Genomic DNA, 26,691 nt, shown 5'->3' on the forward strand with positions numbered 1-26,691 from the left:
AGCTCCTAGATTTTGCATGTGGATATGTGACTGTTCTAATGAAAGATCTTATTGTTTGCATTTGGCATTACTGGCACTCGGTTCAACTTGGCCACACATACTTAAAAAAGGGCCTAAAGCTGCTTATTAGGTTGATAGGTAACATGGTAGGTTGATGTGTCATGGCTCAGCCCTGAGACATACGTTCAAACTCAGCAGTCCTAGCTATATCTGTTAAGATTTGTTAGCAACCTCTTGACGAGGAGCTAAGCACCAGAGCTGGCTATAATGTGGGTGTGGAGGTGGAATTTAGTTTTCTGTATTTTTCTACGTTTCCATAATTTTCTTTTGAGAGTATCAATTGCTAAGCATGCTTAAAATCTTATTAATCCTGCTCGTGCTGAAAAATTACGAATTCATTTTTTTCTTCCCCAGAATTACAATATAAAATTCTAGACATTTTCAGCAACTTTGTAGAACAAGTGAATCTGAAGAAAAACTACTTGTGGTGTTGGCTTCTAGAGGGATCCAGCCCAGCAGCCTTGCTGGTTCATGGACATCTGGAGAATATTTGAGTCCCCATGAAGTCAGGTTTGTCATTCAAAGGTTTAATCTGCTAAATCCTTTTTTTTCTTTTTTCTTTTTCCCTTGCAGCTCTACAGAAAGACTTTCTTGTCTATACTTGGATCTATTTCTTTTGGGCCGAAACAATGGATACCATTCTAATTTTACTGAATTCTTGGTATGACTAGAGAGGAATTTGTCAAATATTTGTGAACAAAGTTCTTGGAACTTGAAAAATTCACTGGGAAAGACCCCCAGATAAGAAGAAAACAATGGGTAATAAGAGATTCAGTATCTCACTCCTGAATAGGACATGGTTATGTGTTAATGGCACCAGTATTTCAACAGAAATAGACATTAAACTTGGGCAAACGGGAGAGAATAGGCACTATTAGAATTAGAGAGATTAATAAGAGAACTAGTTCTTATCTACCATCAAGTACATTACAAATGTCAGTTCTTTTACAGTTTTGAACAGTAGGAATTTTGACACTGGTCCTTCAGTATTCTTCGTATTATGTTTAAAAGAAAAAAAAAAAAACAAACAACTATGGATATTTTTCCTGTGAAAATTTACCAGCCATGACACTGTTTTGGTATTTCTCAATGAAATCCACTATGTACATGTAACAATCCAACAAGGAATTTATTTCTGATACTGTGCTGACCTCTAGAGATAGCAAACATGGTAACTATTTTTGAGGTGGAACTGAAGGTTTGGATGTAGGGTGGCAATTCTAGTTGAGCTCTAAAAGCCGGATTTAAATTCGCATAAAGTGTAGTTTGAAATAATCCCACATCACTGGTTTCACTCAGGGGTTGGTCTGACAGTATGTTTGTAAGTAGATATATTAAAAGAAGTGCTCCTAAAAAAGGTAGTCCTGCTTCCTGTTTCCTATCATCAGAGGCATGTTTTCACTCCTGCCCTAGTGCAAAGCAGTCTTCTCCAGTGAAGTGATGGAAGCACATAGGTCAGACATGGATGCTATTTCCTCAAAAGGGACAGCAGCCAGCCATAAAGATGTTGCAGCATTACTGTTAAATTGCAAACTTCATCAAGCAAGTATGAGCAAGGGGTGAGTTTAATTAAGACTTAATTAAAATAAGATTTAATTCTTATTTTGTTCATTTGCTTTCAGTGTCTTTAAAGCTGCCCATTACATCTGCTCTAGTCCTTTGTAGATCAAAGGCCTTACATCTAGAAAACACATTTTTGGAGGGGAACACTATGCAGACTAATTCTATAATTAATGTCTATATAAATGAAAACTTCCCTGGTAATACCCTGGGAGAATTGTAGTTTTTATTTGATACTTATAAGTTAGGATTTATCCAAAGCAGTGGAGGCTTCCTGCCTTTCCCATTTCAGGTTGATTTGAAACTGTTTTTTTTTTCTATGCTTTTTCAGTGTCCAGTTCACTCACTGTTTGGCTCTCCTGAAGGTGCCCAAATCTTACTCTTCACTGTTGCTGTTACTCTACTTTTAAAAGATCATCTTGGTAAATGTGAGCCAGTTGAACTTTACTCTGCTGTCAAGTCAGAGATATACTGATAATGTCTTTTGTATCTATCAACAGATCTCTAGCTTTCTGTTGGCCAGATTCCTTGCTCAAAGCTAATGATAAACAAGGAGAAAGGAGTCTCTATGCAATGGAGGGGATGGGACATTGTAGCCACAGACTCATGGGATCCAGGAGAAGAGAAGGGGAATCAGGAATTCTTGGTAAGGGAGTCCTAAGACAGTACAACAGAAGAAATTGAAAAAGTTGAGTACAGCAAGGATGGGAGGAGGAGTAAGTGAGAGCCCATCCAGGGCAGATGTGGGAATAGGCCATAGGGAAATAGGTGGATATGAAGAAATTGGGAAAGAATGGAATTGGGAAATTGAGAAAGAACCTGTCTCTGGAGATATTCAAAACTCGCCTGGACAGTATCCTTTGTAATCTACTTTAGGGAGCCTGTTTTAGCAGGGGGGTTGAAATAGATGATCTCCAGAGGTCCCCTCCAACCCCTATGTTCTGTGATTCTATCCCCTGACTCATGTTCTCATGGTTATTCTTGAATTGGGTGTTTCCAGAGCACCTGTCTATTTCCCAGGAGCAATGGTGATAAAAGCCCTGAGTGAAAGCAGTTTAATGAATATGAGATGGGACTTTCCCCTTTCAGAGCCCTGCCATTTATGAGGAAGGGCCCTAGAGGAGGCTAACACATGAGCTTCCCAGAGAGGAGATGTGAGATGGATATTACTTGAGAAAACTGTTCTTATCACAGACTTGGTATGGTCAGAAGTAGGAGCTTCCAACAGAAGGGACAACTGAGTCTTAAAGATTGACTTGATTCCTATCATAAGATGTAAATTTCAGGTATTGTAAACAAACAGGAGTACCTGGGATCCAGATAGAGGGCTTTTTTCCTTCTACCTGATCATTATGATAACAGCAATGACAAAAAACAAAAGAAAACAAAGCAAAAAAAAAAAAAAGAAAACGTCACAAAGCCTACAGGACCATTCGATTCCTTCCAGAATTCCAGTCATACATTTCAGTAGACAGGAAAAAATGAGCCAGCAGAATTTTTGTTAAGTGATAACATTCGTTAGGAACTTGGCTTAGAGTTCCTTGGTTATATTTATCTACTGCTGGAAACTGTGGGGAACTCTTACCCTAAACATTGATTTCTGCATAAGCCTGGATTAACTGTGTTCCAGTGAATGCTTTTTATGATCCCTTCTATGCTTGTGGCCGCAATTGGAGGGCTGTGATCTTTTCTCCAAAAAGTCTATCCTCTTTTTCTAGCTTTCTGTCCACTTTGCTGCTTGGCATTAAGCTGCTCACTTTCCCTCGGTTTTTCCTCATACCCTTGCTGCATCCACCTCTATATATGACAGTCTTATTGGGACTTATCTTGTGATGTAACTGGAGAGTGCCAAGGGCAAGGAGGCATCTGACATTAGCTGGGTCTTTTCAGGTCATTGGTTCCCAGACAGGATTGAGGGCAGGAAGCTCACTGTACATGGCTTGCAGGTCACCTTGGCTTCATGTCAGGATCCTCAAATGTTGATAGGGCTGATTACTATTTGCTAATCAGCAGAATGAAAGCCAAAGAATAGATGGTGGATGAATGGGGGATGCTGTCTAGTGAGTGGTAATAACATTAGAAGGCGAAGGCTTGCCACATCACACCCAAAAAAACAGTGAATGTTTCTCTGATTAGGAATGTGTAACTTTGTCAGCTACTTCATTACAGTGTCTGTAGTTGCTAAATGTAGACTACTTACTTCAAACTGGATTATTTTCCATTTAAATAAAATGCATAGATGCTTTCATTCTCCAGAAACAAACTGTGAGAAAGCCCTGACTTCTTTTCAGTCCAAAAAGCAATATGGATTACAATTACTATGGTTTTTTTTTCCCAGCAGAACTCAAGTTTTGCTTGCATTCCAGCCCTACTCCAAAGTAATGAATTCCTCTCTGGCTAAGATAACAATCTATAGCCATGGTCTTACAGATGTATTTGCACTGTGGTATTAAACTCCAGCTTTATTAAAGGAAAATCTTCATTGAAGCAGGTTTCCGCCTGAAAAGGTTGTTCTTCTTAAGAAATGTAAATTATTGAAAGATGAAGTTTCAGCTTCTAGCAGTCCCACCTGCCATTCAGGAAGTGTCTGTTTTCAGAAGGAATTCCTAGGAGGGAGGAAATTCCCCACAGATTAGGGAGGATTTTTTGTATTAGACTGTTTTGATTTGTATAAGATATTTTTCATGTCACTGAAGAAATCCCAGCCAAGTAGATATTTTTCTTTTTGGTCTGCTTAACTCGGGAGAAGTGTTCCAGGAATTGTCACCACTAAGGTTATTTCTTAATGATGTAACTTTCCAACAGTTGCTTTTAGATAGTAAGAAAAATGAAGAATAAAAAGCCAGAGAAAGCCCTCATTTCTTTGCTTAGGATATCCGCTAACTTAAATACAGAAATAAAAATACATGTCTGGTGGGCAGACACTGTGGGACATGCTGCCTGAAGCCCAGGTTCACATGCTGTATACGGCAGTGGGACCATCAGACTGTGACAGCAAATAGAGGCTCTCCCCCTGCTCAGTTTTTCTCCCTGAAAACACCTTCTGACTATTGGAAAATAAATAAATAAATTAAAAATACAGTAATTTGGACTTGTGGAAGTAACACTTCAGTCAAAATCCGGAAGAGGGAGCCCTCCATCAAAGTAAGGCTCTGAACTGGATCCCGACCAAGATTCACAGAAGTTTCCACTTTCTCTTCCACCTGCTTATAAATCACTCAGTGGAATTTCTAGCCTGTCTGCCTATTCTTTAAAGACTAACAGCTCACAGTGCCTAGCTTTAAACAATATCATTCAATAGCTGACATGCATGTGTGAGATTTTTTTAAAGCTCTGGCTGGACGTATCAGATCTGGAATTCAGTACCTATAAAAGAAAGGCTCCCATTATTCCAAAAGGCAAAGCATCTTTTTGTTCATGCTCTGTTTATCGTAAAGCACATCCTGATATTGACTTGGTGCAAAGCTTTCTTTTGCTTCAAGGAAGTCTGCGGTCATTAGCCTTGTTCCTGCTTGGCGGAAGCTGGGGATATTTGATGAAAGAAGGAGCAGGCCCTTTATGTAACAGATGAAGTTTATGCAGAAATCTCCCTCAGATCCACAGAATGAGTATTAGCTCTGAGCGAGACTCAGGTTTTGCAGCTAAATTTCTTTTCTGGATACTGTGTGTTGTTTGTAATGTGCGCTTATTTAACCTACCCATGCAGCCCCAGATGTCCAGAAGATTTTCATGCTTGTGCTTTCACCCTGGATGTAATGGACATGTTAGAGAAGGTTTTGGGTCCACCCATCTGGTATCCAACACCAGTTCTACGTTGCTGGTGTTTCTACATATTTCCTCTTGCCTACAAAGGTAACAAGTATAATCTGCCTTATTGTTGATGTTCTCTTGATGATGGTTTCATACTTCGGGGAAGAGTTTTATCTGCCTTCTGCTCTTCTACTTAGCTAAAGTGTCTTTTAATAAAAAAAAAAAGAATCAGTCAAAAACTAAGGCAAACAGATCTTCAAATGTGTCCTTTCTTCCTTCTGTCCTTCTCCACTGCCTCTCCCAATTCATGGTGAAATCTAGATATTGGAACTTATTCTGTAAATACCTAAGTGTAGCTGAGAATAGCTCCTGGGTTTCTGAAATTCTCCCACATTACTACAGTACTACTCCAGACTTGACCAGTGTGGCACAAAGGCATGAATTTTGCTTAGAAAGTAAATCCCATTACCTTTGTCCTGAATGCTATTGGGAAGACAGTGACATCCCTTGATAGGACAGGATTTGAGGAAGTAGCAGAAGAAGGTGATTAGGCCATAAAAAAAATCCATGGCTGTAGATACAGTGGCTAAACTGTCTTTTACAGGGATACTAGGTAACTTTCTATTCTTTCCCTTTTACTCTTTCTCTTCCCCCCCCCCCCATCACGAGTACGAGCAAAGCATTCAACTTTTCATATACCTTCCCAGGGTTGGTACCCTAGTTATCTGGACTATATTTTAATTTGTCCTTTGGTGTACATTTGAATTAATACTGCTTAGTACTGAATAGCCACTGTAGTCTCAACGATAAAGTGAAACATATTGATGAAGTAGACACTACATAGAAAAATCTAATTTAAATTATGGAACTGGCTGGGTTCTTGGAAATTAAGCTTTCAGTATGTTTGTTACCCTGTATAGTATCCACATGGTGAATGCAGTGTTCTATGCTTACACAGTGACTTGTTCATGCTGTATTGAACAAGACACTAAAGTAAGCATATTTAAAGCACTCAACATGATTTCCTCAAGTTTTTGAAATAGACATATGTTTCATTTCAGAACTGTGTGCTATGAACATCCAAGGGACCTTTAAGATCATCTAGTTCCAACCCCCCTGCTACAGGCAGGGTCACTTCCCTCTAGACCAGGTTGCTCAAAGCCCCATCCAGCCTGGACTTGAATACTTCCAGGGAGGGGGCTTCCACAGCCTTACTGGGCAACCTGTTCCAGTGTCTCACCAGACTCACAGTAAAGAATTTCTTCCTGACACCTAATCTAAATCTACCCTCTTCCAGTTTAAAATAATTTCCTCTCATCCTGTCTTTTAATGCCCTTATAAAAAGTCCCTCCCTACCTTTCCTGTAGGCCCTCTTCAAGTACTGGATGGCTGCTATAAGGTTCTCCCAGAGCCTTCTCTTCTCTAGGCTGAAATACCCAAGCTCTTTCAGCCTGTCCTTGTAGAGGAGATACTCCAGCCCTCTGAATGTACTTGTGGCCCTTCTCCGGACCAGCTCCAGCAGCTCCATGTCCTTCACATGTTGGGGGCCAGAACTGGACACAGTACTCCAGGTGGGGTCTCATGAGAGTAGAGGGGCTGAATCACCGCCCTTGACTTGCTGGTCATGCTTCTTGATGCAACCCAGGATACGGTTGGCCTTCTGGGTTGCAAGCACGCGCTGCTGACTCACGTTGAATCTTTTCATCAACCAACACTTCCAAATCCTTCTCCTTGGGCTGCTCTCAAGCCATTCTCCGCCTGACCTGTATCTGTGCTTGGGATTGCCCCAACCCAGGTGCAGGACCTTACACCTGAAGATTCTATGCATTTGGAGAAATCTTCTGTGTATATTTTGAGGATGAAGGCACTGTGGCTGCTAATTGGATAAGTTACAGCCATCCTGAGGTCTGTATGTTATCCGTGGGAAGGCAGTATGGATAAGTTACTTCTCTTCTTGTCCCCCTGCCAAAACACAAAGTTAGACAGGCAAATTGCCTTCCCCTTGGGTCTGAGTGCTGGAAGGTGAGATCGGGCTTTCTGTCGGAAGGTGAAATGATATTGGTAAATTAGATACCTTCCTGCTGCTGGAAAGAGGACTTGAATGGGAATACCAGCAGCCTGAGCTTGTGTTCTTGTTGGGTAAGGTTGCTGCTGGCCAGGAGGTGGATGGGCAGTGGGCAATATCATGGCTTGTAAGCCATGTTTTGCCTTCCAGGCCAGAGAAGCATAATAAGAAAGGCTACAGTTCCTGTACTTTCACACTGACTTTTTTTTTTTTTTTTTAAATAAAGCACAGTGTAATTAAAAAAGACCTTAAATCAAATCAGTTCTATAACAGAGCTCACAGGATGACTACAGTTAATGCCCTTAAAATAACACAGTAATAAAAGAAAAAATCTCCTACTGCCCAAAGACAACCAGTTAACTTCCTTTTTATGAAACTGTAGGTCTTTTTATTAGGCTACAAAACTGTTTCAACAAATGAAAACCAAATGTGTAAAAAATGTGAGCTTTTTTTTTTAAATTCTCATGCTAAAATAGCAAAAGCCACTGAGCTCTTCAAGTGAAGATCTGCCTCGGTCTCTCCCACAGGCTGTCTCATGCTTTTGAAAGAGAATACAGGGCACATCTATTGAGCAAAGCGCTGCATCGTGCTGTTAGAAGATCTATACAGTAACTGCACTGGAGAGATTAAGAAGCCATTCAGTATGCAACTATTCATAGTACCGAACCCCGAGATATGCAAAGCGTTATTATGCAACTCAGATTGGCACATGTTGTGTTCTCCTGCCCCAAATAGTTGCTATTGTGGAGACAGCTTATTTTAATATTCACATGCAAAAGCTTTCAGCATGTACTGAACCTATGCCCTCTCTTGTAATAGTATTCATTCTAGCACTTAACAGACATGAAGCCAAAAACAGCCCTGCTATAAATGAGTGCATCTCCTATTGAGATCAATAAGAATTGCACTTGCTTATACTGGGGCTGAATTTTTGCCTGTAAATTGCAAACAGTTCCGCCATGGATGGAAAATATATTAACCTCCTGTGAACATAAACTTGGTGTGTCATCTCTAGGGTTTTACTTTCCAGTGATTACTTCCTAACTGGAGAACAATTACATTTCAAGTGGGAAATGTTTCAGTAACAGATCTCCATGTACCACCTGAACATGCTTATGTCTTGGCCTCAGCAAAAACAATTCATGTATAATGGTCGTGGTCTAGGCACTTAGGTCTTGAATTTTGACAAGCTCCTTGGAAAGACTTCAGGACAGGCTGTTTTGGCCAAGAGAGAACACTAAGTGAAACTTTAATAAGACATGTTTTTGTGTGAAATAAACATTAATAATCAAAATGCTTACTTTTCTCTATTTTGTGTATCTTATCTAATGAGCTGCTGAAGACTCCCACTGAAAACAATTTCATCTGACCCATGTTTCACTCAAAGGCCAAGTTCCTACTTGTTAGCTCACCTCACCTTGCAGATCATACCTTGTGCCAAGACCCATTAGGATACAAAAGATTACAGTTCAGAGATACAGTTCAGGTTCCTAAATGTTCTTGGGGCTGTATTTGGGCCACACTGAATTTTAGAACTGGCACAAGTTCAGTTACCAACTTTTAAATTTCCATCTGCACCACTTCTGCCTCATGCTCCATGAGGAGAGAGCTTCTGGAGATTAAATAGCCATGGAAATTCCTGAGGAAACCATTCATTTTTTTTAGATATCAGACACTCTGGTGTGAAAGGTCCACAGAAATTTTCTTTTCACTCCTCATGCTATATGTGTAAACAAATATTGCGAGGTCTGTGGCAAAATCAAGCTGACACAGGATAATGTGCTCTACCTTAAAAATGAAAGTAGTTTGAGAACATCATGCCACATTTGAGGAAAATAAGCAATCTTGCATTTAAATCAGATAGAATAACACATCTTTCAGTGGTTACACACACATCCTTAATGTGAAATTGTTTCTGAATATTAAGTCCTTAATAGTGCTCACCTTCAATGCAATTGCCTCTTAAAGGAGTATAGATTATATATATTCCACCTTGTTTTCTATGGAATGATATATGACATTTGGTCAAAGCATTGTGCTTTCAGGATAAATTATAAAGTACTTAAATGTGTTTCATTACATATTATACTTCATCTTCAGGCAAAAATGTGTTTTGTCAAAATATTGATTTGTATTATCAGGACACATTGTATAAAATCCAAGGCTGAATTTCATTCGGGGGAACTGTGCAATTTGTCTAACCATTCCAAGGAAAAAGGACAACCAATACATATGAGGAACTGTGTTGGTGAAATGAATTTTAATCATGTTTATCATCCTTCCAGATTCAGTGTACAATGGGATTTGATAAATTTCACTCCCTAGACCTCAGTCTGATGGCTGATGAGATAGGAATGTTACAATGTCCCAGTGGCATCGAGCTGGATTCCTGCTCTTAATAGGGTGCTGATAATATAGACACTGGTAATTTATCTGTTACTTAAGAAAAATTAAATCAGATTCTGTGAAAGGAAGCAAACCAAATAAATGAATATAGGTGAGAATTAATGTAGACACATCCTGGAGAATATACTCAGTGTCTAGAGGTTTTAAGGTCTAATGTAAGAATTTGAAGGATTGTTCTTTCTTTCCATCTCATGTTAAAAATTGAGAGTCACAAAATGTGGAGTCTATCAGGCTTTTTTTTTTTTTTCCTTTCTTTCTTTTTCTTTTCTGCAGATGACCTTGGTAAGTTGAATGAGGATGATTCTGCCCTGGTAGTCAATGGGCTGCATTCTTCAAAGAGAGAAGAACTAAAGCTGCATCCTTCCTATCTCTTCTCTTGTAAAAAGAAGCAAACAGTGCACTCATGCCTTCTTGGGGTGCAGAAAAGCTAGGTCACCTGATATTTGCAAATACTGTGGTGTCAAAATGTGAGCTTCTGCTTGCATCTGCTTACGCTTTCAAGAGCAAATTCTTTGCTCTGGCTGTGGGTTACCCACCAGAGGGCAATATCACTCTCACACATGAAAAATGATGCATACGCTATTTAATCCAAAACTTGCCAAAAGCAGGAGTAATCTTTTCTTTGGCCTTTACAGCTCACTATAAATGCACATTTTTACTATATTTCAATATTAGCTCTGAAATGAAATGGGAGTGTCATGGTGCTCCCAGGGTATTATTGGCAGCTAGCCTTAGGCAAAAGCTTCAAAACCTTCTAGTTCTGGCTAGAAACACAATAACAATTTTTTTGTTGTTGTTATTGGTTGATACAGTGCTAATATCCTTAGCAGCTGTGACTATCTGCAGTACTTTGCGAGCTGCATGGCTTTGGCTTACTTTTATCACTTTTACCTGTTGTTTTGATGTGCAGCCCACGGGTGTTTGAGGTGTGTGTCACAGGCTGTCGAACAGAAAGACATCCAATGGATCCTGACCTTGGGAACGACTTTGCCTTCTCTGGGGATACTGATGGAACCTACTGCTATTGCCACTCAATTTGGCCCTGTGTTCAAGACACTGTGGGTGAAGGCATGGCTGGCTCTGGGTCACCCAGGGCTCCTGGTTTCTCCCAGCATGGGAGTGCTGCTCCCTCAGTGACAGAATTTTTGCCTTGTGGGACATCCCAATGAGAAATTCAGTCAAATCTTTTAGAGTGCTTAAAGTGAAGCAGAGGATTGTAATAAATCTTTGCGGGATCACAGGTCTTGATGATGTTAAAGTGGGCAGCCCTGAAAAGAGGAATATTTGTACACAGCTTAACTGATTGATAGGAAGCCTGCCTTTCAGATATCATGGTCTACAAAAGAAATGCCTTACAGAGAACAACTTAAAAGAACTCTGGAGGTCAAAAACCAAGAATTCAAAAGAAACATATCAGACAATCCCATTTACCTTTACTGCACTTACAGTTTGTTGAAATACGTTATTTTAAGCTAATTCATGAGTTATTGCATTTTAACTCCTGATGCTTGGATATCTGTGATTAGCCAGATACTAGAGATGACAGACAGTGATATTTAGTTCACTGTGAGGCAAAAGGGGCAAACTCCAGTTGTTTTTCTATTAAGCTTTACCCTCCAAGCAGTGAAAAAACAAACACACAGAAACAGTAGTATATAAACTTGAAATTCCCTTGGTGAGGTAACAGCTCCCCTAGGATACTTATCTGAGTGGTAGCAATTGTATTGGATGGGATACTGGGTTGATTTTCTTCCAGTTTTTGTTTATGAAGCACTAACCTTAGATTAATTTGTCGTTTATTTCAGATATTGTTAATAAAAGCTGTGACTACATAAGTAAAGGCTGAGTAGATGGTAATTACTTGTGAGCCTCTGGGTCCATTAGCGCATAGGTGACAGGGAAGGTTTTTGTGGAATTTGGGTGTGTTTCTGGGTGATGCCTGCACAAGCTTTGTTTTTTGAATTGCAGTGGGAGACACGCCATTGTTTTACCAGTTGTATGGAGAAGCCTGTCCAGCCCAAAACAGAAGCCATGGCATTTAATAGAAACTTTACACTAAAATGGCTGGGGCTTGCCTGCTTGCATGAATAAGTTTTCTTCCAGATTCAGTAGATGTCAGGAGGCAGCAGAATTTGTGTGGAACATACTCCACAAAGAGATGAAAGCAAGGAATTGTTCTCTGAGACTAAAGGATGTTTAAATTCCCCACTAGCACAGTTCTTGTGAACACACTAGCATCTAGCAGTCCAGGTCTATGAGAAGGATTTGCCCTCTGAGGGAGTGCTTATACCATGTAGCACACTGGAGTCAGAGGAGGCGCTGGGAGGTCTGTGTCATTCCCACATTAAGGTGAGTGCAACAGCCTTTGTGGGATCTTGGAGTGACATGGCTGTGACTTCTGCAAGCAGCTTGAGTGCAGACTAGCTCATGGTTGGGACTGCACTGTATCTATTTGACTTGTGTATAGATATCAAGCAAGGCTGCTAAAAAGAGGTATTCTTTCTCCCAACCACCTCTTAGAGATGTGTCAATACTTCAGTTATTTGGTTGAGTATCTTTAAAAATAGTCTTATAGCAAGGAAAATATTATGCTATTCCTATGGTCACACCTATAGATTCCTGTCAGTATAGGCAGGTCCATGTGCACTACAGTACAGATGCTCCGTGAGTGAAGAGGAGAGTCACCATGCCAGGAGAGCATGATGATGCAGTTCCAAACCCCTGCCATGGGTAGGGACACCTAACCCTTGGTCAGGTTGCTCAAAGTCCGATCCAGCCTAGCCTTGGACACCTCCATGGATGGAGCATCCACAACTTCTCTGGGCAGTCTGTGTCACACCACCCACTGAGAAAAGAGTTTCTTGCTCATGTCTAATTTAAGCCTAACTTAAAGACTTTAACAGCTTGGTGTTGTCTGCAAACTTGCTAAGGGTGCACTCAGTCCCACTGTCATAGTTGCAGTTTAGTAAGATAAAATAGTAAGATAAGCTTACTATTTACTTAATTAAATGGGGATGCTTCTGCTGCTGTTTTCCCCTTTACAGCTTCCTCCCCAGTTCTGCTAGTGGCTTAGCACTGCTTGGAGAGGATGATGCTTTTCCCCAGGACAATGCCATTTCCATGCCATTTTCTCTCTCTTGCTCTGTCTTCTCCACTGCCTGTTCTGTTTTCACGCAGTGTTAACCCACAAGATAGTGACTCTGGAATGGCTTAGCAGAGGCTGCCCTGCATGTTTTACCAACAAACTACTGTTGATGTGGCAGCAACTAATGCAATCACATTGATTTTTAAGTTGCACTAACTCTTCCAGTTGATGCCATAAATCAGTAGGTTTTACTTTTTTATTGTTGTCAACTTGATTTACACATTTTCTACTGTAAAGTTTTTCATGCACAGGTTGCTGTGTAGCACATATGAAATAACTTCCTTTAGTCAGCTGTCTCTGACCTCACAGAGCCCATCAAGTATGCCCTGAAAGCTCCCAGTTTAAAACAAAAGTGCCTTCAGAGTAAGGTTTCTAACCTTCACAGAGTGGATTAATTCATGGAATATTTTTTAAAGTAATATTTTACAGGAAGGTAAGTACGTTTTCCAGTAGATTTAATTGTTAGGATGTTTTTAAGTGAAAATGAACTCTTGCTGTTACTAATGAATGAGGCAGCTGAAATTCCTATATATCCACTGCCTAAATTAATGTTCAGCTTCTTGAAGTGTCATGGCAGTTATAGTGCGCAAAGTATTTCCGAAAATTGTGAGAGATAGAAGAGAATAAATTGTCTGGAAATGCCAGTCTGTGAAGAAGTTCTAAATATATCAGTGGTAAAAACAACAACAAAATGGAACAAGGCATCTGTTTTCTGCTTTTAAGGTTGTTGCTATCTGAAAAATACCATATGAATGCCACATGCTACTAAGGCTCTCTGTCAGTATATTCTATGGTTGATGTCTGCAAAATGTAACATGGTGGTGATATCTAGTACACAAACCAGCACAGAACCCAGACATAGGTTTGTAGGTATCCCACAATCCTTAGTTTTCTGGAGTCAGAACTTGTCAGTGAAATGTACTTTCTTTTTTTTTTCTTTTTTTTTTCTTTTCTGAAACTTAACACTGACAATTAATGTCAGCACTATCGGCTGTATCACATCTAGTTGGTATTTCTGTTGTCTCTTTGTCTCCATTACCCAGGACTGTCATGCACGACTATCACAGTGGTCAAATCTCTCTGGCATAACACACTGATTTCCTTTAATCAGTGCTATCTGAATGAGAGCACCAGGATCTTTCCTCAGTAAGTTTTTATATACCACACATTTTCACTTTCTCACTAGGAGATTGTTTCCAGCAAGAGTTGATAGTTATCAGTAAGGTTGTACTTATGCTCATAAATGAGCAAGTTGTTTTTCTTTTCTTTTTTTTTCTTTTTTTCTTTCCTCCCCTCCCCTCCCCTCCCCTCCCCTCCCCTCCCCTCCCCTCCCCTCCCCTCCCCTCCCCTCCCCTCCCCTCCCCTCCCCTCCCCTCCCCTCCCCTCCCCTCCCCTCCCCTCCCCTCCCCTCCCCTCCCCTCCCCTCCCCTCCCCTCCCCTCCCCTCCCCCCCCCTCCCCTCCCCTCCCCTCCCTACAGAAATGGCTTCCAAGTAGATCAGATTAATTTTCTTTCCCTTCAGTCCAAGTTCCCTAATATTCTCTATAGTCTGAAGCATGTATAAATTTCATCTAGAGGAAAGTGGCAGAATGCTAATACAGGTTTTCAGATACATTGTTCCAGATTCTGATATGCTATTCTGGATTGCTACAGCATGGAGTCTGGGGCAGAGAAAAAGAGAATTCTTCCACTTAGAGACTGAGGGAGAAAGAAGGAAGCAGCAAAAGATAGACTGGGGGAAAGAGTGAGGAGAGAAACGATGAAGGGGAGGAAGAAGGAAACTTCGAAAAAAGTGGCAGCTCCTGAGGCAGCTTGAATAATGCTCGAGATAGAGACAGATTTTATCAGTATGGTAAAAATAAATCAGTGTTGAAAATAATCTGTGAAGAAGCAAATTATTTATCATAAAACTTACTAGGCATTTCATGAATTTTGAGTAAGTATACTTGAATTTATTCAAACAATTTTAAAAGATGCAAAGATCACAGAACGGTAGGGGTTGGAATGGGCCTCTAGAGATCATCAAGTCCAACCCCCCTGCCAAAGCAGCTCCCTAGCCCAGGTTGCACAGGTAGGTGTCCAGGTGGGTCTTGAACATCTCCAGAGAAGGAGACTCCACCACCTCTCTGTGCAGCTGTGCCAGTGCTCCGTCACTGCACTTTGAAGAAGGTCCCACACACATTTGTGCAGAACTTCCTATGCTTCAGTTTGTGGCCATTTTCCTTCTTCCTATAGCCACACACTGCAAAGAAGAGTCCAGCCCTTTGCCTCCAGACCCTTTGTCTCCTGCTGCTTAGATATTTATAGATGTGGATCAGATCTGCTCTGAGACCCAGGTATTTCAGCCTTTCCTCATAAGAGAAGTGCCCCAGGCCCTTCATCATCTTTGTGGCCCTCTGCTGGACTCTTTCAAGGAGATCCCTGTCTTTTTTGTTCCGGGGAGCCCAGAACTGGACACAGTACTCCAGATAAGGCCTCACCAGGGCAGAGTAGAGGGGGAGGATCACCTCCCTTAACCTGCTGGCCACGCTCTTTTCAGTGCACCCCAGAATGCCACTGGCCTTCTTGGCCACCAGGGCACACTGCTGGCTCAAGGTCAACCTGTCATCCACCAGGACACCCAGGTCCCTCTCTACAGAGCTCCTCTCCAGCAGCTCATTTCCCTAGCCTGTACTGGTGCATGCAATTATTCCTCCCTAGGTGCAAGACTCTACACTTGCTTTTGTTAAATTTCACCCGGTTTCTGACTGCCCAGCTCTCCAGCCTGTCCAGGTCTTGCTGAATGGCAGCACAGCCTTCTGGTGTGTCAGCCATTCCTCCCAGCTTTGTATCAACAGCAAACTTGCTGAGGGTGGACTCTATCCCCTGATCAAGGTCATTGATGAAGATGTTGAACAGGACCAGACCCAGCACTGACCCCTGCGGAACACCGCTAAATACAGGCCTCCATCTGGACTCTGTGCTGCTGATCATAACCTTCTGAGCTCTGCCAGATGTGGATGCAAAATGTCCACAAAGTTGGGTAATATTTTCAGCAGGGTACCAGTGATATTGCCGAAGAGGTTTAGTGATATTGTGTAACTAACAGACTTCTGCAGTTCCTGGAGACAGGTACGTAAAATAATTTATAAGAATGGATGCAATTTATAGTTCATTGCTATGCTTTATTGTCAGTCTTTAATTCTATCTTTCATTAAAGCCATTTCAGGCAATCAGCAATGCTAATATTTCTCTGCTATCAGGACGGTTTTTCTGGGTTTTAAATGTTTCCAAATCAAAGACTGTTGTTTTGCAAATACATGTTATTTTTGTATTTTGTTGTGCTACATCCTTGGGTCTTAAGAACCCCAGATTTTGTGTATGCCTGCAGTTAAAATTCTATTTTGCATACAAGCCTTGAAGAATTGCTTGTACTTTTTCAGAATATTTACTGTTAATTGCACAGAACTTCTATACTCCAGACTTTGTTAGAGAAGGTAGATCAGTGAAGATACCTGATTCAATTGACTTACTTACAAGACTTAACTTTCTGCAAAGTGTAGTTATTTTAATTCAGTTTATTTTTATTTATTTATCTTTTTATTTATACTGCCTGCCTAAAGATGTCCATTTAAAATGTAGAGTTAAAGTGGGCAAGGTCTTCTATGAAATTTTTACTTCGCCAGAGCCCTCTGCGTTTCCAGACACCTCACACTTCATAGCCATTGAGAAATGCAGCTTTTTGAAAGCTGATAGGGTAAAAAGTCTATAAAAGTGAAACACAAGATTGTCTGCATGCTGCCAAGCTCCTTACCTTTCACAGTACTCCCATGAAGCATGATGCTGCGTATGAACATGAGCACAGAGCAGAGCAGCAGGGTGTGAGACACAGAGCAGGTACTGTCCCCCCCAGAGATCAGTTCAGACTTAGGCAAAGTTGATGGGGGAATAAACAGTGCAATATGGTTTGAAGCATAGCAAAAGCTTCAAAACATCTGTGTGCACAGCTTCCTCTGCAGTCAGGCCCCTGAATGGCTGGAGCCCTTCGGAGGGAAAAATTCTCTCTTAAAAATGCCAGTAGAGAGGTAGGTGTTGTTCATATTTGCTGCTGAAGCACCTCTGCATATTGCATTAGGAGGACATTTACAAGGACCAAGAGGCAAGATGTACAGGAGAAAACTGACACCTAAGCAAAGAATAACTATTGCGTTTTGAAGCTTGCAGAGGAACAAGTGTTAGATAAATGCATATGACAAACAGACCTTGTTTGATCTCTCTAAGAAGATTTGACAAGTCAGACACAGAGGAGCCATAAATTACCTGTAATGGCAAAAATTACATCAGTTATAACCTTTTAAACAGTTGTGCCTCATACAGCATCAATTCAGAGATAGCAATCTAAGGAGAACCAATCTTTCTATACACATTTGCCTTGTTATATACAACTACAAGAATAAGCTGTGTCTGATTTTCATAAGACGTGATAATAATCTAACTGTTCTAGGCTCCATACCACAAACCTGTACAGATAGCTGGCTCAGACTCTAACTGATAAACATATTAGGCCAGGAAAACCATTTTTTACTTTGTAAAAGAAATGGAGGTAGGATTGAGATGTCATGTTTTGGAGGTATTGCATAGGAGAGATTCCTGTAATCAGTCATCAGACTGTTTCAAAGGCAGAGGCTGAGGGACTGGATGCTGCAGAACAGCCTGCAGAGCTCTGTGCTTCTTGCACCTGGGAGATCACTGGTGCCTTCACTAGAGGACTTCCTTATGGCAGCCACCTTTGGCACCTTGCTTGCAAATGGTGCCATGCTGACCTAAGGCACCAGAGGAGCTGGTTGGGACCAGACAGAGCTGTGTATGGCACCTGTGTGAGCAGGCCCTGATAGCACTGACTCTACCATGCTAGGTGCTTGTTTCCTATCAGAAAAAGTTGATTTCCTCCAGAGCTGAGGAGGAACATGTAAGAAAAACTTTTTCCACATGGCATGGCCTTGCTTTTGCTCATACAGTTGCTCTTGGGGCTAGAGGAGGTGCTCCCAGTCCCACTTTTCCCTTCAGTGCCCGGCCTTCAAAACACACATGTTTTGAAGCTTTTGCTATGCTTCAAATGTTTATGGGCTGCTTGGGCAGCAGATGGGAGCCTTTTGGCTGCAGTGGGATGAAGGTGAAGTGCTTCCCAGCCCCTACAATTCTGTGCTTGCACATCAGACATCAGACATCAGAGAGGGCTGCTAGTGCCAGGGTGGCTTGGAGCATCTTCTTTTATTAATTTATTTATTTTATTAATTAATGGTCATTCTTATTTGCTTGTGATGATTGCTTGTGACTTCAGTCCCGAATGCTCAAATTCTTGCAAGGTTGCTTTCCCAGAAAGTTCCCCAGCGAGCTGGCACTCCGTCCCCACGTTGCTGGCTTCAGGGTGGGGCCAGAAACCGCACTGTGTCCCATGGGGGTGATGTGGGCCTGGGGACGCATCTCATTGCTGGAACAGCTGCGTGGTGTTGTCCTGCTGTGTCAGCAGGCACTGGGATGCTGGGGCCAGCTGCCCGAGGATGCCACATGCATGAGGCAACCAGGGTTTGCTGCAAATTCACACAGCCGTGGCAAACCTGGTGGGGGTGTGATTCTTAACAGCAGCTCTGTCCCAGTGAGTTTTACCAGGGGATTCTTAGGAGGGTACAAAGCCCTGGTCTGTAATGGACACAGTGCTAAAAAGGGAGAGAAGTGAAATAACACAGGTATCAAAACTGCGTAATTTAATACACTGAATTAGGCTATTCAAAAACTGAATTAAATTTTACCTGCACTTCAAACCAGTGGTCAGCTGAGAGTTGAGAAGAAAACAACACTTGAACATTAAAGGAATGGTTTTACGTATGATCTGAGAACTTTGGTCTTATCTGCTTGCACTTCAGCTAGTTGTTGATGAGGTGGCCAGGAGAAATTAGACATTTCTGTGTAGCTGAGATAATAATATGTACTTGTATGGTGCATATTAATTTCTCTGTAACTAGTGAAAGGTATCAAGAGAGTCCTTGTGCCAAACTCATTGAACTTATTTGTCTCATTTATTTGTGCATGTAAACTGCAGTGAGCTGGGGCTGGTAGCCTCCAGTAAGGCTCCAAGCTTTTCAAGCTTAATTGAAGTATTGATGCTATCCACTGCTGCCCTAAGACGACTGCTTAAAAAACAAAAAGGGCTTCAGATAGCATATATATGTATATATATAAAACATCCCTAAAAGTTATTAGCTGGTAAAATTGTGTACACCTGTAGAGATGGGTTGCTAATCCCTGATGAACTATTGGTATTTAATCATGAAATATTGAGAGGGTAGTAGCTACCCCTATAGCAGGAATTGGTGCTGAGAGCTCTAGTCCAAATTCCTCTTCTGCTGCAAAGAAAACCAGGTGGAGTTTCTGTTCAGTGTGCAGCAAAAAGCAGATGGATGATGTATGTTATATTCATAAAGAAATATGTTTACCTAAAGCATGTGTCTGCTAGTCCCTTCACAGAAACTTCTGGGGCTTCTGTGCAGTTTCTTGTACCTGATGATCTCAGAAGCTCTGACAAACATTCTGATAGCAGGAATATGGGGAGAAAGACCCCAGTTGAAAGTGAATGCTGAGGAGAGGAAAGGAGCTCAGCTGCTACTTGTTAAGGTTGGTAACTACCTAGCCACACCTTGCATGTGGCCCACTGGCTAATTGGGGTGCAGGGAAGTGCAGAGTGACTACAGCATGTGCTCCCTCTTACTGGCAGTGGTATCAGGAGGGCAGGTGAGTGAAGTTTGGGGGAAGGTACAAATCCGTTGAAAATGAAACATTGTGCCTTCTAGTGCTGTTGTGAAACACTTTATATTTCTCTTGGTGACTGAGAAAGTGGCTTATTTAATTTTTAGCAGCACCTGTTGTACTGCTGTTTGTAGACCGAGGATTGTAGTTCTGTGATGCTCTTGTGTATTTGTAACTCTTTTGAACTTAACTTGCACTAGAAGTCTCTCTGTTTCCTGATATAAATGGATGCAACTGTTCATCTTAGAGTAAATATCACTTAAATAAGTGATATTAGCAATAATAAAAGCATTGAATCTTTCACTAGGATCAGAAAACTGAACTCTTGCTACCTCAGAAATTTGAGCCTAGGGAGTTCAGTGGTTAGTATATGACTACTCTAGGGGAACAAAAGGTACCTTTCCAATTAAAGTTAATAGAGGGATAACTTCAGACACACAAAAGGCAAAAAAGACACCTATAAGTCATGGTGAGTTCAAAAGGAAAGAATTAAGGTAGACACACAAAGCATCATGGGAAGTGCTATTCAAGCTACCATGTCAAAAAGGCTGATTAACAGCAGTTCCAAGTCTACCTGATCACCAGGGAGTCTTACTGATAAAAATTATTTTCCCTCCAGAGAGAAGAATTTCCCTGAACTGAACAAATGTGTCACTTTTGAATAAGGATTCATGAAAAGGCAGAAAAGGAGAAGAAAAAAGAATAAAGGTAGGCATTCACCAAAAGATCTGAAATTTGTAACTTGTGACCGTTTATCAGTCTTTAAGTTCTGAATGAAACTGCAAGTCATATGTCAGTGAAGAGGATTCAGATCATTAGCTCTGCATTTCTTTTTTTCATTAGAAGTTTCTGGTTGCAAATAAAAATTGTTGGTGTTGGTTGTAACTGCAGTCAGGAAAACCTAACACTTTGATGTGTTCCTTAGACCTTTCAGGCTGTAAGACTGTTCTGGTGTCCTTTAAAGACACTGATTAAATTCTGGATGTTTTGATGTTTTTTCCCTATTTTGTTTACAACTTCTTAAGCACTTTGAACTGTACAGGGGAAAGAAGACGTGGAAGAATGAGGTATTGGAAGATCTTTTTGTGAGCATGATGTACAAATGCAGGGTTATACAGATTTCTTTCCATTTGACCTTAATCTATTATTTGTCCTCTTATAGTTCTCATACACTTTTACATGGAGTTTTGGAGGGAATTCAATTTGAATTGCATTATTACAGTTAAAGAGCTGTCAGTCTTCTGCAAACCTATTGCTTGTTCCTCCATTTGTGTTGAGGAATGGGTTAGAGAAGAGAATTGCATCGGTTGGACACAATCCAATAAGAAAATGTAGGCATGTGACAAAGATTGGACTGGACAGTGTTTGGTTAAGTTGCACTGTGGGCTACCACAGTAGCGTGTAGGAACATTCTTTGACCTTAATTGGTGAAATTTAGGAACAGTTTTGCAGTGGACCACAGCAGACACAGAAGTATCAGAAGCAGTAGGTTCCATGGCTTCAGCTGGGAAGCAGAGGATGAGACTATCCAGGCTGTGCTATGTGGGCAGAGGTGGGATGACTCCACAGATTTCAGCCAGTTGTGAGAAGCTGCATGCTGACTGAGAAGGGAATTCGTGCTGTTCACCTGAAAAATGGAGGCCGGGCGGGTCTTCAAGTAGCATACTCATACTGCTAGTGAACAATGTTCTCCATTGTAAGGTAGAATTAAGATTTTGCTTAGATGATTGTATATTCTAGATGAAATGCTTCCTTCTGAGAAATGGTTAAGAGTTTTTCATCTCTTTTGCTCAGCATTTTGAAAGCTAGAAGGCAGTGAGCTTCACACTACAGTAGTGATGTTTCATGAAACACGTGTTCTAAAATTGTTCATAGGTTTTTTTTCTTTTGTAAATGAGTTATTACTTAGTTATTATATTTCTTTTTACTTGAAGTTTTTAATATGATGTGCTGCTGTTGCTAGCATTTAAATGTTAGAGTGGGCTTTTGTTAGCTCATTTTGTGACTGTTGTTCTTAACACCTTGGGGAGCTGCAGAGCATGAACTTTTTCATTTGGTCTTTCAGCATCTCATCACTCATTCACAAGGGCATCATAAAAATGCAGAGCAGTCTAAATGTAGTACAAATTTCTCCTAAAATGTGTGTTTCTATGTATAGAAATATGTGCACCTGTTTAAAAGATTAAATTTAATAGCATTTATATATGATGCTACATTACACATTAATGAAATTTTCTCTATAATGCAAACTGAAGAGCATTTCTATGTAGAATTAAAACCTATACATTATTGTCTTAAAATATATACATACTACATGCAGTTTTCTGATATATATACATATATATGTGCTTCATCACAAGCAAGTACAGCTAGTATTCCATCCAGATGAGTGAGTTTAGCATTTAATATGGGAAAAGGAAGGTTGTTGTGATTTTTCTTTATTTGACTTTAGAACGCTACCACTTCAAGAACAGTTTATAAGCATTAAGTTTGTAATCACTTGGTTGATTACTCATAAGAGATCTTCTGTTTATTTCCAGTCCTAGTATCAAAGTTTATTTAAAGGGAAATGGGTTGCTCTTTGGGGAGAGGACTGCCTCTTTGTATCAGTGCGAGTATATCACTACAGCCCCTACTGTGCCAAGAGCTTGGATACATCTCTGAGCTCTCTAGTGTTCAGCGGGGTGACTGGGTTCCCACAGCAGTCAAGGGTCATCTGTTACTTGTTTAAGAAAGCACGGTAGGCTTCTAGTGCTGCTGGCTTTCATACAAAGCCTCTATTGTAGGTCTAGTAAGCAATTATAAAACATGAGTGTGTTTTGTGGATTCTATTTGAAAGAAAATCATAGAATCATAGATCAGGTTGGAAAAGGTCTTCAAGATCATCAAGTCCAAGCTGGCTCATATTCAGCTGACTATTCATCAGTACACCAAGATCCTTTCCTGTCAGGCAGCTTTCCATCTATTCCTCCCCAAGTCTGTAGGATTGCCTGGAATTGCAACCAAAATGCAGGACTTGACACTTGGCCCTGTTGAAACTCATACAGTTTGCCTTGGCCCATTGATCTAGTCTATCCATGTCCCTCTGTACTGCCTTTCTAACCTTCAGCAGAACAAAATATCCTCCCAACTTGGGACATTAAAAAAATGAATAAATAAATAAAAGGCAAGCAATTTTATAAAATGAGAGAGGGTTTTTTGGTAGGTGAGCTGACAGCATGCCTCAACAATAATCAATTAGTGGATGACTTAGCATCAGTAATTTCAGCACCTTGTAATATGCTTCACACCCATCCTACAATGCATTGTGTGGTGAGAACAGTTTCTGCTAAATTAATAATTTTTTTTCCTTACAATGGGAGGAGGTCAGGAGAAGGTGGGTTGGTTGCGAAGGAAAAAATTGTTTTTGGTGCTGCAAAATTTGACACTGTTTTTTCCTTTCCTTGGCCCTAAAAATTTCTGCTCCCAAGAGTATTTCAGCTGGTGAGGTTTCCATTTTTATTAATCCAGATTATCTTCAGTTTCCTTCTTAATATATTTAACAAAGTGAATCTGCCCCTTCCTTTGTGGAAACATCCCCATTCTTAGGACCTTTCTGGATTCTGTGTTGTCTTCTCTCAACACATTTCATAACAAATCTTTGTCATGTCATACCTTTATTTGTTTCTTTTTTTTTCATGGGTGTTTAGTTCAAACTCTCCCATCTTGTTTACTATCTTCACTCCTCCCTATTTTCTTGCCTTTGTCTATTTCCTTTTCTCTCTTTGGTCTTTTTTCTTCAGACAATCAAATTTGTTTGCCATTTTGTTATGGCCATATTACCATTTATGCTGCTTTCTAAAGATGTGGGATGGCATTCTTCTTGAATTTATAGGCAATTCATGGCTTGTCTGGCCATCTTCACCTCCACTATGTTGCTTTTGGGAAAAATTGCTGTTGGTTTTCTGTTCAAGGAGAGATGTGATTATGCTGGTTGTACACTCAGATTGTGTTGATTGTATGCTCTATCTCCTCCCAGCTTGACTTTATGCATCTGTCTTTTTCACTATTTGGAGCAGAGACATGGCTTTCTTCTGGATTTGAAAATTGCTTAGGGCAGGTTGTGCCTGATGCTCAGAATAAGCATTAATTTGTTAATTATGTTCCAAGGAGTTCACTCTGGGGAAGTGCTTCTGCCTAATTCCGTAATCAAGGACACGTACTGATGACAGAGAGCTGGGACTAGTCATCAGCATGAAGGGGATCTGGGACTGTGCACAGAAAGAGTGAGCCAAATGCTGCTAAGGACTACAAATGGGATTCTGCGTGAGTGCGGAAGGTGTTGTTATGCGTTTGGGGGCTTTTGCTGAACCCTGCTGCTCTAAGCTGTGAAGTTATCAGCTGGAAACCACTGAGAAGCATGAGAACTACTCGTCTGTAAGCTAACACTAAGTCGTGAAGGTACAAAAGAGGTAAATGCAGACTTAGGATACCTCAGGAAAAATATTTCCAGACAGGGAAGTATTACTGGCCTCATGCAATGATCATTAATGAGGTCTTGTTTAAGACACTACTATTATTTTTTATTAATGGTGTTGAAGAAAGATGGCTTGAAACTGAAACTTCCAAAGATGGAGTTGTTGGGAAGATCCAGGGAATGGAGAGCTTGTTTCGCATGCAGAGGCTGGAAAAGGTTGGCTTGCTTAATTTAGGAAGGGAAGACCTGAGACTATATATAATGTGTTTGTGTATTACTATTTTTCCTATAACTATATCATGTCAGAAAATAACTTTTTAAGCTCCAGAATAGACAGTTGTAAACTGATTAGGAATACATTTAGGTTGGAGTTGGAGTTAAGAAACAAGCGTCTGACAGTGAAAGCAGTCAAACCCTCAGCAGTCACCCCGTGGGAGCTGTGAGGGTGGAAGAAGTGAAGATGAAACTCAGGAAGTTCATAAAAGAAATTACTTATTGCAAGGCTGCTCCTGAGGGCCAGGTAATCAGTCAAGGTTTTTGACTCTTAGGGCCTATAGATTGTTTTTTGTTGTTGTTGTTGTTGTTGTTTTGTTTTTAAAAAATCTTATTTGAACACATTTTTAAAATACGAAGTAAGAAGTATATCTCAGAGTTCAAACATAGCTATTCTTCATTTTAGTGTCACAAAGTAGAATTCTGTGGGTGTTTTTTATTAACAGGAAGGCAGGGTCATATACAGTGAAAACTTGGGTATCAGCTCTGGTTTACTTCATTGATTTGCAAAAAAGGCCATTTTTTGAAGAAACACTTTTTTTCTCAAGATGTTTTGCAGAGAGGTTATTTGCATTTGAATCTTTGTTTCAAATACAGGAGCCACTTGCAGATAGCAGGATGCGTTTATAGCTGATTATCTTCCAACAGCAAACACATTTTCCGTCCTTATCTTGATGTGGGGTTTGGAACAACTGCATTTAAAATCCCATTAGCTCAGCTCAGCTGCTTGATTGAAGCTTCTCTTTTCTAAAATTTGAGCCATATATGCTAAAGTTTTTCTGCTCACTGTCTGTAAGCTAATTCAGTCAGTTGTTCTGATTTGGTTAAATAAAGCAGGTTTTTTTTTAATTACTTATGTTTTCAGTCTTTTGAATATCATCCACCATTTAATAGAAGCTAAATAAAGACTACTGAAAAAATCTATGTTGAACAACAAACAGTTGTTCCTATGATTTATAGTTTTGTCTAACAAACTGCTGGGTTTATCTATATAAGGCTTTAACTCCTATTAAATAAAGGATGAATATTGTTGACTTCACTGTTGGACTAATCTTTTCAATTGAAAGGAGATTGGGATGCAATTTCCAGTTACTTCTATCAGAGGACCTAGTGAAAGGAGAAAACCATAATAATAAGAGTCATAAAAATATTCTCTCCCTATGTGCTCCAAAAGGACAAGTTTGGCATTTGATGGGATCCCAGTGTGCTGCAAGTGTTGACTGCTGTTCCTTAAAGCCTTATAAAGAAGCAAAACTAACAAAAGATGATACAGACAATATTGCAGCAACCAGTATTTCTTGGATGTCAAACACTCTCCAGCCCACAGCACTTTGATCTCAGGAACAAACCATAAAGAACAAATAGAGTAATTTTTCTTATGTGCTAACATGTAACCATGAGGTTGATGAACTTCTGGAAAACTAGTATAATTGGCGTGCCTTTTCCATTTGTTAAATTGTTTTGACAAGGGCATATTTCATGTGAAGAGGCTGTTTTCTATTCCTTCCCTTTTTGGTCTCTGAAAAAAATGAAAGATGAACTAATATAGAACTTCACAGCACAGATCAGCTCACCTTCCATATGAGCCAAGTGGGAAAAAAACGTCACTTAAATATTCTTTTTTTGGGTGGGGGAAGACAGGGAAATGAGAGAGTGAATAGGCAGTGTAGTTGGGTATCTGTGAGTTTTGGCTCAGTCAGCTTTTTCATTAAAAGGTTTTGTTTCCATTAAACAAGCCAAAGAAAATGTATGAAATATATTAATGTGGACTGTACGCGTTTGGGGTGGGAGCAGTGACTTAGAGACTATCCAAAACTCCTCCGATGTGCTCTGAATGTATCAGCAGGCTCTAACCATGCCTGGTTAGTATTTACCATCCACAAAAGAGCTGCTCCCTTTACACTCCACCCTTTCACATTTCATTAGGAATCGAAACCCCCAAAGTGGAGGGGGTTCCCTCCTGTATTGCTAGTCCATCTCCCTCAGAGTCTTCCTAGGCTCTAAATATGCTTTTTCTCAGGAGTAGTTTATCGTGATAAAATAAGAGATGTGTGAAGTCTTGACTTCTTTGAAGTTCTTGAAGTTCTTTCTTCTTGAAGTTCCAAGTTCAAATTTCTATAAGATTTAGTTCAAACCTTTCACCATTAACAAATATTGATCCAGTGACTGGTGGAAAACCATAGGTCTTGTCTTC

Source organism: Cyrtonyx montezumae, unplaced genomic scaffold (assembly GCF_038088225.1).
Source record: "Cyrtonyx montezumae isolate F1298 unplaced genomic scaffold, pur_monq_1.0 scaffold_8, whole genome shotgun sequence".
NCBI classification, from domain to species: Eukaryota; Metazoa; Chordata; class Aves; order Galliformes; family Odontophoridae; genus Cyrtonyx; species Cyrtonyx montezumae.